We start from the raw sequence: 15,116 nt of genomic DNA, 5'->3' as shown, positions 1-15,116 counted from the left end.
TACGATGCAATTTCTGTGTTTCATCGTCAATAACAATGTCCAAGGGATACAGTAAAAGCCGAAGTGAAGCATCGGAATCTAAAACTGGTCTCACGGGAAAGGTTAAAACATAGACAGTAAGAAGAGTCAGTCTTCATTTACTTAAGTCGGCATTTCGAATATTGTATTTACTTCCGATGCAATCTCTGTGTTTCATCGTCAATAAGAAGGTCAATGTGATACAGTAAACCTGAAGTGAAGCATCAGAATCTATGACTGGTCTTGCAGGAAAGGTTCAAAACATAGACAGTAAGAAGAGTCAGGCTTCTTGTGTTTAAGTCGGCATTGTGCCTTTTGTATTTAAGTCCGTTGCCATTTCTGTGTTTTATCGTCAATAAGAAGGTCCAAAGGATACAGTAAACCTGAAGTGAAGTATCGGAATCTATAACTGGTCTCAGAGGAAATGTTCGAAACATAGAAAGTAAGAATTGTCAGTCTTCTTGTACTTATTCGGCATTGTGCCTTTTGTATTTAATTCCGATGCAATTTCTGTGTTTCATCGTCAATAAGAAGGTCCAAAGGATACAGTAAACCTGAAGTGAAGCATCGGAATCTAAAACTGGTCTCACGGGGTAGGTTAGAACATAGACAGTAAGAAGAGTTAGTGTTCTTGTACTTAAGTCGGCATTATGAATTTTCTACTTAATTCCGCTGCAATTTCTGTGTTTCATCGTCAATAAGAAGGTCCAAGGGATACTGTAAACCTGAAGTGAAGCATCGGAATCTAAAACTGGTCTTACAGGAAAGGTTCAAAACATAGACAGTAAGAACAGTCAGTCTTCTGGTGCTTAAGTCGGCATTGTGCCTTTTGTATTTAATTCCGATGCAATTTCTGTTTTTCATCGTCAATGAGAAGGTCCAAGGAGTACAGTAAACCTGAAGTGAAGTATCGGAATCCAAAACTGGTCTCACAGGAAAGGCTCATAGCATTGACAGTAAGAACAGTCTGTCTTCTTGTATTTAAGGGGGCATTGTGCTTTTTGTATTTAATACCGATGCGATTTCTGTGTTACATCGTCAATAAGAAGATCCAAGGGATACAGTAAACCTGAAGTGAAGCACCGGAATCTAAAACTGGTCTCACAGGAAAGGTTCAAAGCATGGAGAGTGAGAAGAGTCATTCTTCTTGTCCTTAAGTCGGCATTGTGCATTTTGTATTTAATTCCGATGCAATTTCTGTGTTTCATCGTCAATACGAACGTCCACTGGATACAGTAAACCCGAAGTAAAGCATCGGATTCAAGAGCTGGTCTCACAGGAATGGTTCGAAGCATGGACAGGAAGAATAGTCAGTCTTCTTGTACTTAAGTCGGCATTGTGCCTTTTGTATTTAATTCCGATGCAATTTCTGTGTTTCATCGTCAATGAGAAGGTCCAAGGAGTACAGTAAACCTGAGTGAAGCATCGGAATCCAAAACTGGTCTCACAGGAACGACTCATAGCATTGACAGTAAGAAAAGTCAGTCTTCATATACTTAAGTCGGCATTGTGCCTTTTGTATTTAACTCCAATGCAATTTCTGTGTTACATCGTCAATAAGAAGGTCCAAGGAATATAGGAAACCTTAAATGAAGCATCGGAATCTATAACTGGACTCACTGGAAATGTTCAAAACTTAGACAGTGAGAAGAGTCGGTCTTAGTGTACTTAAGTCGGCATTGTGCCTTTTGTATTTAATTCCGATGCAATTTCTGTGTTTCGTCGTCAATAAGAAGGTCCAAGGGATACAGTAAACCTGACGTGAAACATCGGAATCTAAAACAGGTCACACAGGGAAGGTTCGAACCATAGTGAGTAAGAAGAGTCAGTCTTCTTGTACTTAAGGCTACATTTTGAATTTTGTATTTAATTCCGATGCAATTTCAGATCTACATCGTCAACAATAAGGTCCAAGGGATACAGTAAACCTGAAGTGAAGCATCGTAATCTAATACTGGTTTCACAGGAAATTCTCAAATGCATAGACAGTATGAAGAGTCTGTCGTCTTGTACAGAAGTCGGCATTGTGCATTTTGTAGTTTTTTCAGATGCATTTTATGTGTTTCATCGTCAATAAAAAGGTCCAAAGTATACAGTAAACCTGAAGTGAAGCATCGGAATCTAAATCTGGTCCCACAGCAAAGGATCAAAACATAGACAATAAGAAGAGTCAGTCTTCTTATACCTAAGTCAGCATTGAGCTTTTTGTATTTAATTCCGATGCAATTTCTGTATTTCATCGTCAATAGGAGGTCCAAGGGATACACTAAATCTGAAGTGAAGCACCGGAATCTAAAACTGGTCAACAGGAAAGGTTCAAATCATAGAATGTAAGAAGTTGTCAGACCTCTTGTACTTAAGTCGGCATTGTGCTTTGGTATTTAATTCCGATGCAATGTCTGTGTCTCATCGTCAATAAGAAGGTCCACAGGATGCAGTAAACCCGAAGTAAAGCATCGGATTCTAAAACTGGTCTCACAGGAATGGTTCGAAGCATGGACAGTACGAATACTCAGTCCTCTTGTACTTAAGTCGGCATTGTGCCTTTTGTATTTAATTCCGATGCAAAGTCTGTGTCTCATCGTCAATAAGAAGGTCCAAGGAATACAGTAAACCTGAAGTAAAGCAACGGAATCTAAAACTGGTCTCTCAGGAAAGGTTCAAAACATGGACAGTAAGAAGAGTGAGTCTTCTTGTACTTATGTCGGCATTGTGCCTTTTGTATTTAATTCCGATGCAATTTCTGTGTTTCATCGTCAATAAGAGGGTCCAAGAGATACAGTAAACCTGAAGCGAAGCATCGAAATCTAAAACTGGTACCACAGGGAAGGTTCAAAACATAGACAGTATGAGGAGTCAGTCTTCTTGTACTGAAGTCGGTATGTGCCTTTTGTATTTTTTTCAAATGCAATTTATGTGTTTCATCGTAAATAAGAAGGTCCAAGGTATACAGTAAACCTGAAGTGAAGCATCGGAATCTAAAACTGGTCTCACAGGAAATGTTAAAAACATAGACAGTAAGAAGAGTCAGTCTTCTTGTACTTAAGTCGGCATTGTGCTTTATGTATTTAATTCCGATGCAATTTCTGTGTTTCATCGTCAATAAGAAGGTACAATGGATACACTAAACCTGAAGTGAAGCACCGGAATCTAAACCTGCTCTCACAGGAAAAATTCAAATCATAGAATGAAAGAAGTTGTCAGACCTCTTGTACTTAAGTCGGCATTGTGCTTTTGTATTTAATTCCGATGCAATGTCCGTGTTTCATTGTCAATAAGAAGGTCCAAGGAATACAGTAATCCTGAAGTAAAGTAACGGAATCTAAAACTGGTCTCACAGGAAAGGTTCAAAACATGGACAGTAAAAAGAGTCAGTCTTCTTGTAATTAAGTCTACATTTAGCATTTCGCATTTAATTCCGATTCAATTTCTGTGTTTCATCGTCAATGAGAATGTCCAAAGGGATACAGTAAACCTGAAGTGAAGCACTGGAATCTAAAAGTGGTCTCACAGGAAAGGCTCCAAACATAAACAGTAAGAAGTGTCAGACATCTTGCACTTAAGGCGGCATTGTGCATTTTGTATTTAATTCCGATGCAATTTCTGTGTTTCATCGTCAATAAGAAGGTCCATGGGATACAGTAAAACTGAAGTGAAGCATCGATATCTGAAACTGGTCACACAGGAAGGGCTAAAATCATAGAATGTAAGAAGAGTGAATCCTCTTGTACTTAAGTCGGCAGTGTGCCTGTTGTATTTAATTCCGATGCAATTTCTGTGTTTCATCGTCAATAAGAGGGTCCAAGAGATACAGTAAACCTGAAGCGAAGCATCGAAATCTAAAACTGGTACCACAGGGAAGGTTCAAAACATAGAGAGTAAGAAGATATAGTCTTCTTGTACTTAAGTCAACATTTTGCATTTTGTATTTAATTCCGATGCAATTTCTGTGTGTCATCGTCAATGAGAAGGTCCAAGGGATACAGTAAACCTGAAGTGAAGCATCGGAATCTAAAACACGTCTCACAGGGAAAGTTCAAACCATAGAGAGTAAGAAGAGTCAGTCTTCTTGTACTTAAGGCGACATTTTGAATTTTGTATTTAATTCCGATGCAATTTCAGATCTACATCGTCAATAATAAGGTCCAAGGGATACAGTAAACATAAAGTGAAGCAACAGAATGTATAACTGGTCTCACAGGAAAGGTTCAAATCATAGAATGTAAGAAGTGTCAGTCCTCTTGTACTTAAGTCGGCATTGTGCCTTTTGAATTTAATTCCGATGCAATTTCTGTGTTTCATCGTCAATAAGAAGGTCCAAGGGATACAGTAAAGCTGAAGTGAAGCATCGTAATCTAAAACCGGTCTCACAGGAAATGCTCAAAACATTGACAGTATGAAGAGTCAGTCTTCTTGTACTGCAGTCGGCATTGTGAATTTTGAATTTCTTTCAGATGCAATTTATGTGTTTCATCGTCAATAAGAAGGACCAAGGGATACAATAAACCTGAAGTGAAGCATCGGAATCTAAAACTGGTCTCACAGGAAAGGCTCAAAACATAAACAGTAAGAAGTGTCAGACTTCTTGTACTTAAGTCGGCATTGTGCATTTTGTATTTAATTCCGATGCAAATTCTGTGTTTCATCGTCAATAAGAAGGTCCAAGAGATATAGTACACCTGAAGTGAAGCATCGGAATGTATAACTGGTCTCACAGGAAATGTTGAAAAGTTATACAGTAAGAAGGGTCGGTCTTCTTGTACTTAAGTCGGCATTGTGCCATTTGTATTTATTTCCCATGCAATTTCTGTGTTTCATCGTCAATAAAAAGGTCCAAGAGATACAGTAAACCTGAAGTGAAACATCGGAATCTAAAACTGGTCTCACAGGAAAGGCTCAAATCATAAACTGTAAGAAGTGTCAGACTTCTTGTACTTAAGTCGGCATTGTGCATTTTGTATATAATTCCGATGCAATTTCTGTGTTTCATCGTCAATAAGAAGGTCTAAGGGATACAGTAAACCTGAAGAGAAGCATCGGAGTCTAAAACTGGTCAGACAGGAAAGGCTCATAGCAATGACAGTAAGAGGAGTCAGTCTTCTTGTACTTAAGTCGGCATTGTGCCTTTTGTATTTAATTCCGATGCAATTTCTATGTTTCATCGTCAATAAGAAGGTCCAAGGGATACAGTAAACCTGATGTAAGGCATCTGAATCTAAAACTGGTTTCACAGGAAAGGTTCAAAACATAGACAGTATGAAGAGTCAGTCTTCTTGTACTGAAGTCGGTATGTGCCTTTTGTATTTTTTTCAAATGCAATTTATGTGTTTCATCGTAAATAAGAAGGTCCAAGGTATACAGTAAACCTGAAGTGAAGCATCGGAATCTAAAACTGGTCTCACAGGAAATGTTAAAAACATAGACAGTAAGAAGAGTCAGTCTTCTTGTACTTAAGTCGGCATTGTGCTTTATGTATTTAATTCCGATGCAATTTCTGTGTTTCATCGTCAATAAGAAGGTACAAGGGATACACTAAACCTGAAGTGAAGCACCGGAATCTAAACCTGCTCTCACAGGAAAAGTTCAAACCATAGAATGAAAGAAGTTGTCAGACCTCTTGTACTTAAGTCGGCATTGTGCTTTTGTATTTAATTCCGATGCAATGTCCGTGTTTCATTGTCAATAAGAAGGTCCAAGGAATTCAGTAATCCTGAAGTAAAGTAACGGAATCTAAAACTGGTCTCACAGGAAAGGTTCAAAACATGGACAGTAAAAAGAGTCAGTCTTCTTGTAATTAAGTCTACATTTAGCATTTCGCATTTAATTCCGATTCAATTTCTGTGCTTCATCGTCAATGAGAATGTCCAAAGGGATACAGTAAACCTGAAGTGAAGCACTGGAATCTAAAAGTGGTCTCACAGGAAAGGCTCCAAACATAAACAGTAAGAAGTGTCAGACATCTTGCACTTAAGGCGGCATTGTGCATTTTGTATTTAATTCCGATGCAATTTCTGTGTTTCATCGTCAATAAGAAGGTCCATGGGATACAGTAAAACTGAAGTGAAGCATCGATATCTGAAACTGGTCACACAGGAAGGGCTAAAATCATAGAATGTAAGAAGAGTGAATCCTCTTGTACTTAAGTCGGCAGTGTGCCTGTTGTATGTAGTACCGATGCGATTTCTGTGTTTCATCGTCAATAAGAACGTCCAAGGGATTCACTAAACCGGAAGTGAAGCACCGGAATCAAAAACTGGTCTCACAGGAGAGGTTAAAATCATAGAATGTAAGAAGAGTCGGTCTTCTCGCACTTAAGTCTGCATTGTGCCTTTTGTATTTAATTCCTATGCAATTTCTGTGTTTCATCGTCAATAAGAACTTCCAAGGGATACAGTAAACCTGAAGTGAAGCATCGGAGTCTAAAACTGGTCTCACAGGAAAGGCTCAAAACAATGATAGTAAGAAGAGTTACCCTCCTTGTACTTAATTCGGCATGGTGCCTTTTGTATTTAATTCCGATGCAATTACTGTGTTTCGTCGTCAATAATAAGGTCCAAGGGATACAGTAAACCTGAAGTGAAGCAACAGAATGTAGAACTGGTCTCACAGGAAAGGTTCAAGTCATAGAATGTAAGAAGTGTCAGTCCTCTTGTACTTAAGTCGGCATTGTGCCTTTTGTATTTAATTCCGATGCAATTTCTGTGTTTCATCGTCAATAAGAAGGTCCAAGGGATACAGTAAAGCTGAAGTGAAGCATCGTAATCTAAAACTGGTCTCACAGGAAAGGCTCAAAACATAGACAGTATGAAGAGTCAGTCTTCTTGTACTGAAGTCGGCATTGTGAATTTTGAATTTCTTTCAGATGCAATTTATGTGTTTCATCGTCAATAAGAAGGACCAAGGGATACAATAAACCTGAAGTGAAGCATCGGAATCTAAAACTGGTCTCACAGGAAAGGCTCAAAACATAAACAGTAAGAAGTGTCAGACTTCTTGTACTTAAGTCGGCATTGTGCATTTTGTATTTAATTCCGATGCAAATTCTGTGTTTCATCGTCAATTAGAAGGTCCAAGAGATATAGTACACCTGAAGTGAGGCATCGGAATGTATAACTGGTCTCACAGGAAAGGTTCAAAAGTTATACAGTAAGAAGAGTCGGTCTTCTTGTACTTAAGTCGGCACTGTGCCATTTGTATTTATTTCCCATGCAATTTCTGTGTTTCATCGTCAATAAAAAGGTCCAAGAGATACAGTAAACCTGAAGTGAAACATCGGAATCTAAAACTGGTCTCAGAGGAAAGGCTCAAATCATAAACTGTAAGAGGTGTCAGACTTCTTGTACTTAAGTCGGCATTGTGCATTTTGTATTTAATTCCGATGCAATTTCTGTGTTTCATCGTCAATAAGAAGGTCTAAGGGATACAGTAAACCTGAAGAGAAGCATCGGAGTCTAAAACTGGTCAGACAGGAAAGGCTCAAAGCAATGACAGTAAGAGGAGTCAGTCTTCTTGTACTTAAGTCGGCATTGTGCCTTTTGTATTTTATTCCGATGCAATTTCTATGTTTCATCGTCAATAAGAAGGTCCAAGGGATACAGTAAACCTGATGTAAAGCATCTGAATCTAAAACTGGTCTCACAGGAAAGGTTCAAAACATAGACAGTATGAAGAGTCAGTCTTCTTGTACTGAAGTCGGTATGTGCCTTTTGTATTTTTTTCAAATGCAATTTATGTGTTTCATCGTAAATAAGGAGGTCCAAGGTATACAGTAAACCTGATGTGAAGCATCGGAATCTAAAACTGGTCTCACAGGAAATGTTAAAAACATAGACAGTAAGAAGAGTCAGTCTTCTTGTACTTAAGTCGGCATTGTGCTTTATGTATTTAATTCCGATGCAATTTCTGTGTTTCATCGTCAATAAGAAGGTACAAGGGATACACTAAACCTGAAGTGAAGCACCGGAATCTAAACCTGCTCTCACAGGAAAGGTTCAAATCATAGAATGAAAGAAGTTGTCAGACCTCTTGTACTTAAGTCGGCATTGTGCTTTTGTATTTAATTCCGATGCAATGTCTGTGTTTCATTGTCAATAAGAAGGTCCAAGGAATACAGTAATCCTGAAGTAAAGTAACGGAATCTAAAACTGGTCTCACAGGAAAGGTTCAAAACATGGACAGTAAAAAGAGTCAGTCTTCTTGTAATTAAGTCTACTTTTAGCATTTCGCATTTAATTCCGATTCAATTTCTGTGTTTCATCGTCAATGAGAATGTCCAAAGGGATACAGTAAACCTGAAGTGAAGCATTGGAATCTAAAAGTGGTCTCACAGGAAAGGTTCAAAACATAAACAGTAAGAAGTGTCAGACATCTTGCACTTAAGGCGGCATTGTGCATTTTGTATTTAATTCCGATGCAATTTCTGTGTTTCATCGTCAATAAGAAGGTCCATGGGATACAGTAAAACTGAAGTGAAGCATCGATATCTGAAACTGGTCTCACAGGAAGGGCTAAAATCATAGAATGTAAGAAGAGTGAATCCTCTTGTACTTAAGTCGGCAGTGTGCCTGTTGTATGTAATACCGATGCGATTTCTGTGTTTCATCGTCAATAAGAACGTCCAAGGGATTCACTAAACCGGAAGTGAAGCACCGGAATCTAAAACTGGTCTCACAGGAGAGGTTAAAATCATAGAATATAAGAAGAGTCGGTCTTCTCGCACTTAAGTCTGCATTGTGCCTTTTGTATTTAATTCCGATGCAATTTCTGTGTTTCATCGTCAATAAGAACTTCCAAGGGATACAGTAAACCTGAAGTGAAGCATCGGAGTCTAAAACTGGTCTCACAGGAAAGGCTCAAAACAATGATAGTAAGAAGAGTTACTCTTCTTGTACTTAATTCGGCATGGTGACTTTTGTATTTAATTCCGATGCAATTACTGTGTTTCGTCGTCAATAAGAAGGTCCAAGGGAGACAGTAAACCTGAGTTGAAGCATCGAAATCTAAAACAGGTCTCACAGGGAAGGTTCAAAACATAAGCAGTAAGAAGAGTCAGTCATCTTGTACTGAAGTCGGCAATATGCCTTTTATATTTTTTTCAAATGCAATTTATGTGTTTCATCATCAATAAGAAAGTCCAAGATATACAGTAAACCTGAAGTGAAGCACCTGAATCTAAAACTGGTCACAAAGGAAAGGTTCAAATCATAGAATGAAAGAAGTTGTCAGACCTCTTGTACTTAAGTCACCATTGCGCTTTTGTACTTAATTCCGATGCAATGTCCGTGTTTCATCGTCAATAAGAAGATCCAAGAATTACAATAATCCTAAAGTAAAGCAACGGAATCTAAAACTGGTCTCACAGGAGAGGTTCAAAACATGGACAGTAAGAAGAGTCAGTCTTCTTGTACTTATGTCGGCATTGTGGCTTTGGTATTTAATTCCGATGCAATTTCTGTGTTCCATCGTCAATAAGAAGGTCCAAGGGATACAGTAAACCTGAAGTAAAACATCGGAATCTAAAACAGGTCTCACAGAGAAGGATCAGAACATAGACAGTAAGAAGAGTCAGTCTTCTTGTACTTAAGTCTATATTTTGTATTTTGTATTTAATTCCGATGCAATTTCTGTGTTTCGTCTTCAATAAGAATGTCCAAGGGATACATTAAACCTAAAGTGAAGCATCGGAATCTAAAAGTGGTCTCACTGGAAAGGCTAAAAACTTAAACAGTAAGAAGTGTCTGACTTCTTGTACTTAAGTCGGCATTGTGCATTTTGTATTTAATTCTGATGCAATTTCTGTGTTTCATCGTCAATAAGAAGGTCCATGGGATACAGTAAGCCTCAAGTGAAGCATCGATATCTAAAACTGGTCTCACAGGAAACGCTAAAATCATAGAATGTAAGAAGAGTGAATCCTCTTGTACTTAAGTCGGCATTATGCTTTTGTATGTAATTCCGATGCGATTTCTGTGTTCCATCGTCAATAAGAATGTCCAAATGATACAGTAAACCTGAAGTGAAGCATCGGAATCTAAAACTGTTCTCACAGGAAAGGCTCAATACATAGACAGTATGAAGAATCAGTCTTCTTGTACTGAAGTCGACATTGTGCCTTTTGTATTTTTTTCAAATGCAATTTATGTGTTTCATCGTTAATAAGAAGGTCCAAGATATACAGTAAACCTGAAGTGAAGCATCGGAATCTAAAACTGGTCTCACTGGAAAGGTTCAAAACATAGACAATAAGAAGAGTCAGTCTTCTTGTACTTAAGTCGGCATTGTGCCTTTTGTATTTAATTCCGATGCAATTTCTATGTTTCATCGTCAATAAGAAGGTCCAAGGGATACAGTAAACCTGATGTAAGGCATCTGAATCTAAAACTGGTCTCACAGGAAAGGTTCAAAACATAGACAGTATGAAGAGTCAGTCTTCTTGTACTGAAGTCGGTATGTGCCTTTTGTATTTTTTTCAAATGCAATTTATGTGTTTCATCGTAAATAAGAAGGTCCAAGGTATACAGTAAACCTGAAGGGAAGCATCGGAATCTAAAACTGGTCTCACAGGAAATGTTAAAAACATAGACAGTAAGAAGAGTCAGACCTCTTGTACTTAAGTCGGCATTGTGCTTTTGTATTTCATTCCGATGCAATGTCCGTGTTTCATTGTCAATAAGAAGGTCCAAGGAATACAGTAATCCTGAAGTAAAGTAACGGAATCCAAAACTGGTCTCACAGAAAAGGTTCAAAACATGGACAGTAAAAAGAGTCAGTCTTCTTGTAATTAAGTCTACATTTAGCATTTCGCATTTATTCCGATTCAATTTCTGTGTTTCATCGTCAATGAGAATGTCCAAAGGGATACAGTAAACCTGAAGTGAAGCACTGGAATCTAAAAGTGGTCTCACAGGAAAGGCTCCAAACATAAACAGAAAGAAGTGTCAGACATCTTGCACTTAAGGCGGCATTGTGCATTTTGTATTTAATTCCGATGCAATTTCTGTGTTTCATCGTCAATAAGAAGGTCCATGGGATACAGTAAAACTGAAGTGAAGCATCGATATCTGAAACTGGTCACACAGGAAGGGCTAAAATCATAGAATGTAAGAAGAGTGAATCCTCTTGTACTTAAGTCGGCAGTGTGCCTGTTGTATGTAGTACCGATGCGATTTCTGTGTTTCATCGTCAATAAGAACGTCCAAGGGATTCACTAAACCGGAAGTGAAGCACCGGAATCAAAAACTGGTCTCACAGGAGAGGTTAAAATCATAGAATGTAAGAAGAGTCGGTCTTCTCGCACTTAAGTCTGCATTGTGCCTTTTGTATTTAATTCCTATGCAATTTCTGTGTTTCATCGTCAATAAGAACTTCCAAGGGATACAGTAAACCTGAAGTGAAGCATCGGAGTCTAAAACTGGTCTCACAGGAAAGGCTCAAAACAATGATAGTAAGAAGAGTTACCCTCCTTGTACTTAATTCGGCATGGTGCCTTTTGTATTTAATTCCGATGCAATTACTGTGTTTCGTCGTCAATAATAAGGTCCAAGGGATAGAGTAAACCTGAAGTGAAGCAACAGAATGTAGAACTGGTCTCACAGGAAAGGTTCAAGTCATAGAATGTAAGAAGTGTCAGTCCTCTTGTACTTAAGTCGGCATTGTGCCTTTTGTGTTTAATTCCGATGCAATTTCTGTGTTTCATCGTCAATAAGAAGGTCCAAGGGATACAGTAAAGCTGAAGTGAAGCATCGTAATCTAAAACTGGTCTCACAGGAAAGGCTCAAAACATAGACAGTATGAAGAGTCAGTCTTCTTGTACTGAAGTCGGCATTGTGAATTTTGAATTTTTTTCAGATGCAATTTATGTGTTTCATCGTCAATAAGAAGGACCAAGGGATACAATAAACCTGAAGTGAAGCATCGGAATCTAAAACTGGTCTCACAGGAAAGGCTCAAAACATAAACAGTAAGAAGTGTCAGACTTCTTGTACTTAAGTCGGCATTGTGCATTTTGTATTTAATTCCGATGCAAATTCTGTGTTTCATCGTCAATAAGAAGGTCCAAGAGATATAGTACACCTGAAGTGAGGCATCGGAATGTATAACTGGTCTCACAGGAAAGGTTCAAAAGTTATACAGTAAGAAGAGTCGGTCTTCTTGTACTTAAGTCGGCACTGTGCCATTTGTATTTATTTCCCATGCAATTTCTGTGTTTCATCGTCAATAAAAAGGTCCAAGAGATACAGTAAACCTGAAGTGAAACATCGGAATCTAAAACTGGTCTCAGAGGAAAGGCTCAAATCATAAACTGTAAGAAGTGTCAGACTTCTTGTACTTAAGTCGGCATTGTGCATTTTGTATTTAATTCCGATGCAATTTCTGTGTTTCATCGTCAATAAGAAGGTCTAAGGGATACAGTAAACCTGAAGAGAAGCATCGGAGTCTAAAACTGGTCAGACAGGAAAGGCTCAAAGCAATGACAGTAAGAGGAGTCAGTCTTCTTGTACTTAAGTCGGCATTGTGCCTTTTGTATTTAATTCCGATGCAATTTCTATGTTTCATCGTCAATAAGAAGGTCCAAGGGATACAGTAAACCTGATGTAAAGCATCTGAATCTAAAACTGGTCTCACAGGAAAGGTTCAAAACATAGACAGTATGAAGAGTCAGTCTTCTTGTACTGAAGTCGGTATGTGCCTTTTGTATTTTTTTCAAATGCAATTTATGTGTTTCATCGTAAATAAGGAGGTCCAAGGTATACAGTAAACCTGATGGGAAGCATCGGAATCTAAAACTGGTCTCACAGGAAATGTTAAAAACATAGACAGTAAGAAGAGTCAGTCTTCTTGTACTTAAGTCGGCATTGTGCTTTATGTATTTAATTCCGATGCAATTTCTGTGTTTCATCGTCAATAAGAAGGTACAAGGGATACACTAAACCTGAAGTGAAGCACCGGAATCTAAACCTGCTCTCACAGGAAAGGTTCAAATCATAGAATGAAAGAAGTTGTCAGACCTCTTGTACTTAAGTCGGCATTGTGCTTTTGTATTTAATTCCGATGCAATGTCCGTGTTTCATTGTCAATAAGAAGGTCCAAGGAATACAGTAATCCTGAAGTAAAGTAACGGAATCTAAAACTGGTCTCACAGGAAAGGTTCAAAACATGGACAGTAAAAAGAGTCAGTCTTCTTGTAATTAAGTCTACATTTAGCATTTCGCATTTAATTCCGATTCAATTTCTGTGTTTCATCGTCAATGAGAATGTCCAAAGGGATACAGTAAACCTGAAGTGAAGCATTGGAATCTAAAAGTGGTCTCACAGGAAAGGCCCAAAACATAAACAGTAAGAAGTGTCAGACATCTTGCACTTAAGGCGGTATTGTGCATTTTGTATTTAATTCCGATGCAATTTCTGTGTTTCATCGTCAATAAGAAGGTCCATGGGATACAGTAAAAATGAAGTGAAGCATCGATATCTGAAACTGGTCTCACAGGACGGGCTAAAATCATAGAATGTAAGAAGAGTGAATCCTCTTGTACTTAAGTCGGCAGTGTGCCTGTTAAATGTAATACCGATGCGATTTCTGTGTTTCATCGTCAATAAGAACGTCCAAGGGATTCACTAAACCGGAAGTGAAGCACCAGAATCTAAAACTGGTCTCACAGGAGAGGTTAAAATCATAGAATGTAAGAAGAGTCGGTCTTCTCGCACTTAAGTCTGCATTGTGCCTTTTGTATTTAATTCCGATGCAATTTCTGTGTTTCATCGTCAATAAGAACTTCCAAGGGATACAGTAAACCTGAAGTGAAGCATCGGAGTCTAAAACTGGTCTCACAGGAAAGGCTCAAAACAATGATAGTAAGAAGAGTTACTCTTCTTGTACTTAATTCGGCATGGTGACTTTTGTATTTAATTCCGATGCAATTACTGTGTTTCGTCGTCAATAAGAAGGTCCAAGGGAGACAGTAAACCTGAGTTGAGGCATCGAAATCTAAAACAGGGCTCACAGGGAAGGTTCAAAACATAAGCAGTAAGAAGAGTCAGTCTTCTTGTACTGAAGTCGGCTATATGCCTTTTATATTTTTTTCAAATGCAATTTATGTGTTTCATCATCAATAAGAAAGTCCAAGATATACAGTAAACCTGAAGTGAAGCACCTGAATCTAAAACTGGTCACAAAGGAAAGGTTCAAATCATAGAATGAAAGAAGTTGTCAGACCTCTTGTACTTAAGTCGCCATTGCGCTTTTGTACTTAATTCCGATGCAATGTCCGTGTTTCATCGTCAATAAGAAGATCCAAGAATTACAATAATCCTAAAGTAAAGCAACGGAATCTAAAACTGGTCTCACAGGAGAGGTTCAAAACATGGACAGTAAGAAGAGTCAGTCTTCTTGTACTTATGTCGGCATTGTGGCTTTTGTATTTAATTCCGATGCAATTTCTGTGTTCCATCGTCAATAAGAAGGTCCAAGGGATACAGTAAACCTGAAGTAAAACATCGGAATCTAAAACAGGTCTCACAGAGAAGGATCAAAACATAGACAGTAAGAAGAGTCAGTCTTCTTGTACTTAAGTCTATAAATTGTATTTTGTATTTAATTCCGATGCAATTTCTGTGTTTCGTCTTCAATAAGAATGTCCAAGGGATACATTAAACCTAAAGTGAAGCATCGGAATCTAAAAGTGGTCTCACAGGAAAGGCTAAAAACTTAAACAGTAAGAAGTGTCTGACTTCTTGTACTTAAGTCGGCATTGTGCATTTTGTATTTAATTCTGATGCAATTTCTGTGTTTCATCGTCAATAAGAAGGTCCATGGGATACAGTAAGCCTCAAGTGAAGCATCGATATCTAAAACTGGTCTCACAGGAAACGCTAAAATCATAGAATGTAAGAAGAGTGAATCCTCTTGTACTTAAGTCGGCATTATGCTTTTGTATGTAATTCCGATGCGATTTCTGTGTTCCATCGTCAATAAGAATGTCCAAATGATACAGTAAACCTGAAGTGAAGCATCGGAATCTAAAACTGTTCTCACAGGAAAGGCTCAATACATAGACAGTATGAAGAATCAGTCTTCTTGTTCTGAAGTCGGCATCGTGGGT

The sequence above is a fragment of the Schistocerca serialis genome, chromosome 7 (genome assembly GCF_023864345.2).
Source record: "Schistocerca serialis cubense isolate TAMUIC-IGC-003099 chromosome 7, iqSchSeri2.2, whole genome shotgun sequence".
NCBI classification, from domain to species: domain Eukaryota; kingdom Metazoa; phylum Arthropoda; class Insecta; order Orthoptera; family Acrididae; genus Schistocerca; species Schistocerca serialis.
The sequence above is the reverse complement of the archived record's forward strand: the minus strand, read 5'-3'. Positions refer to the sequence as shown.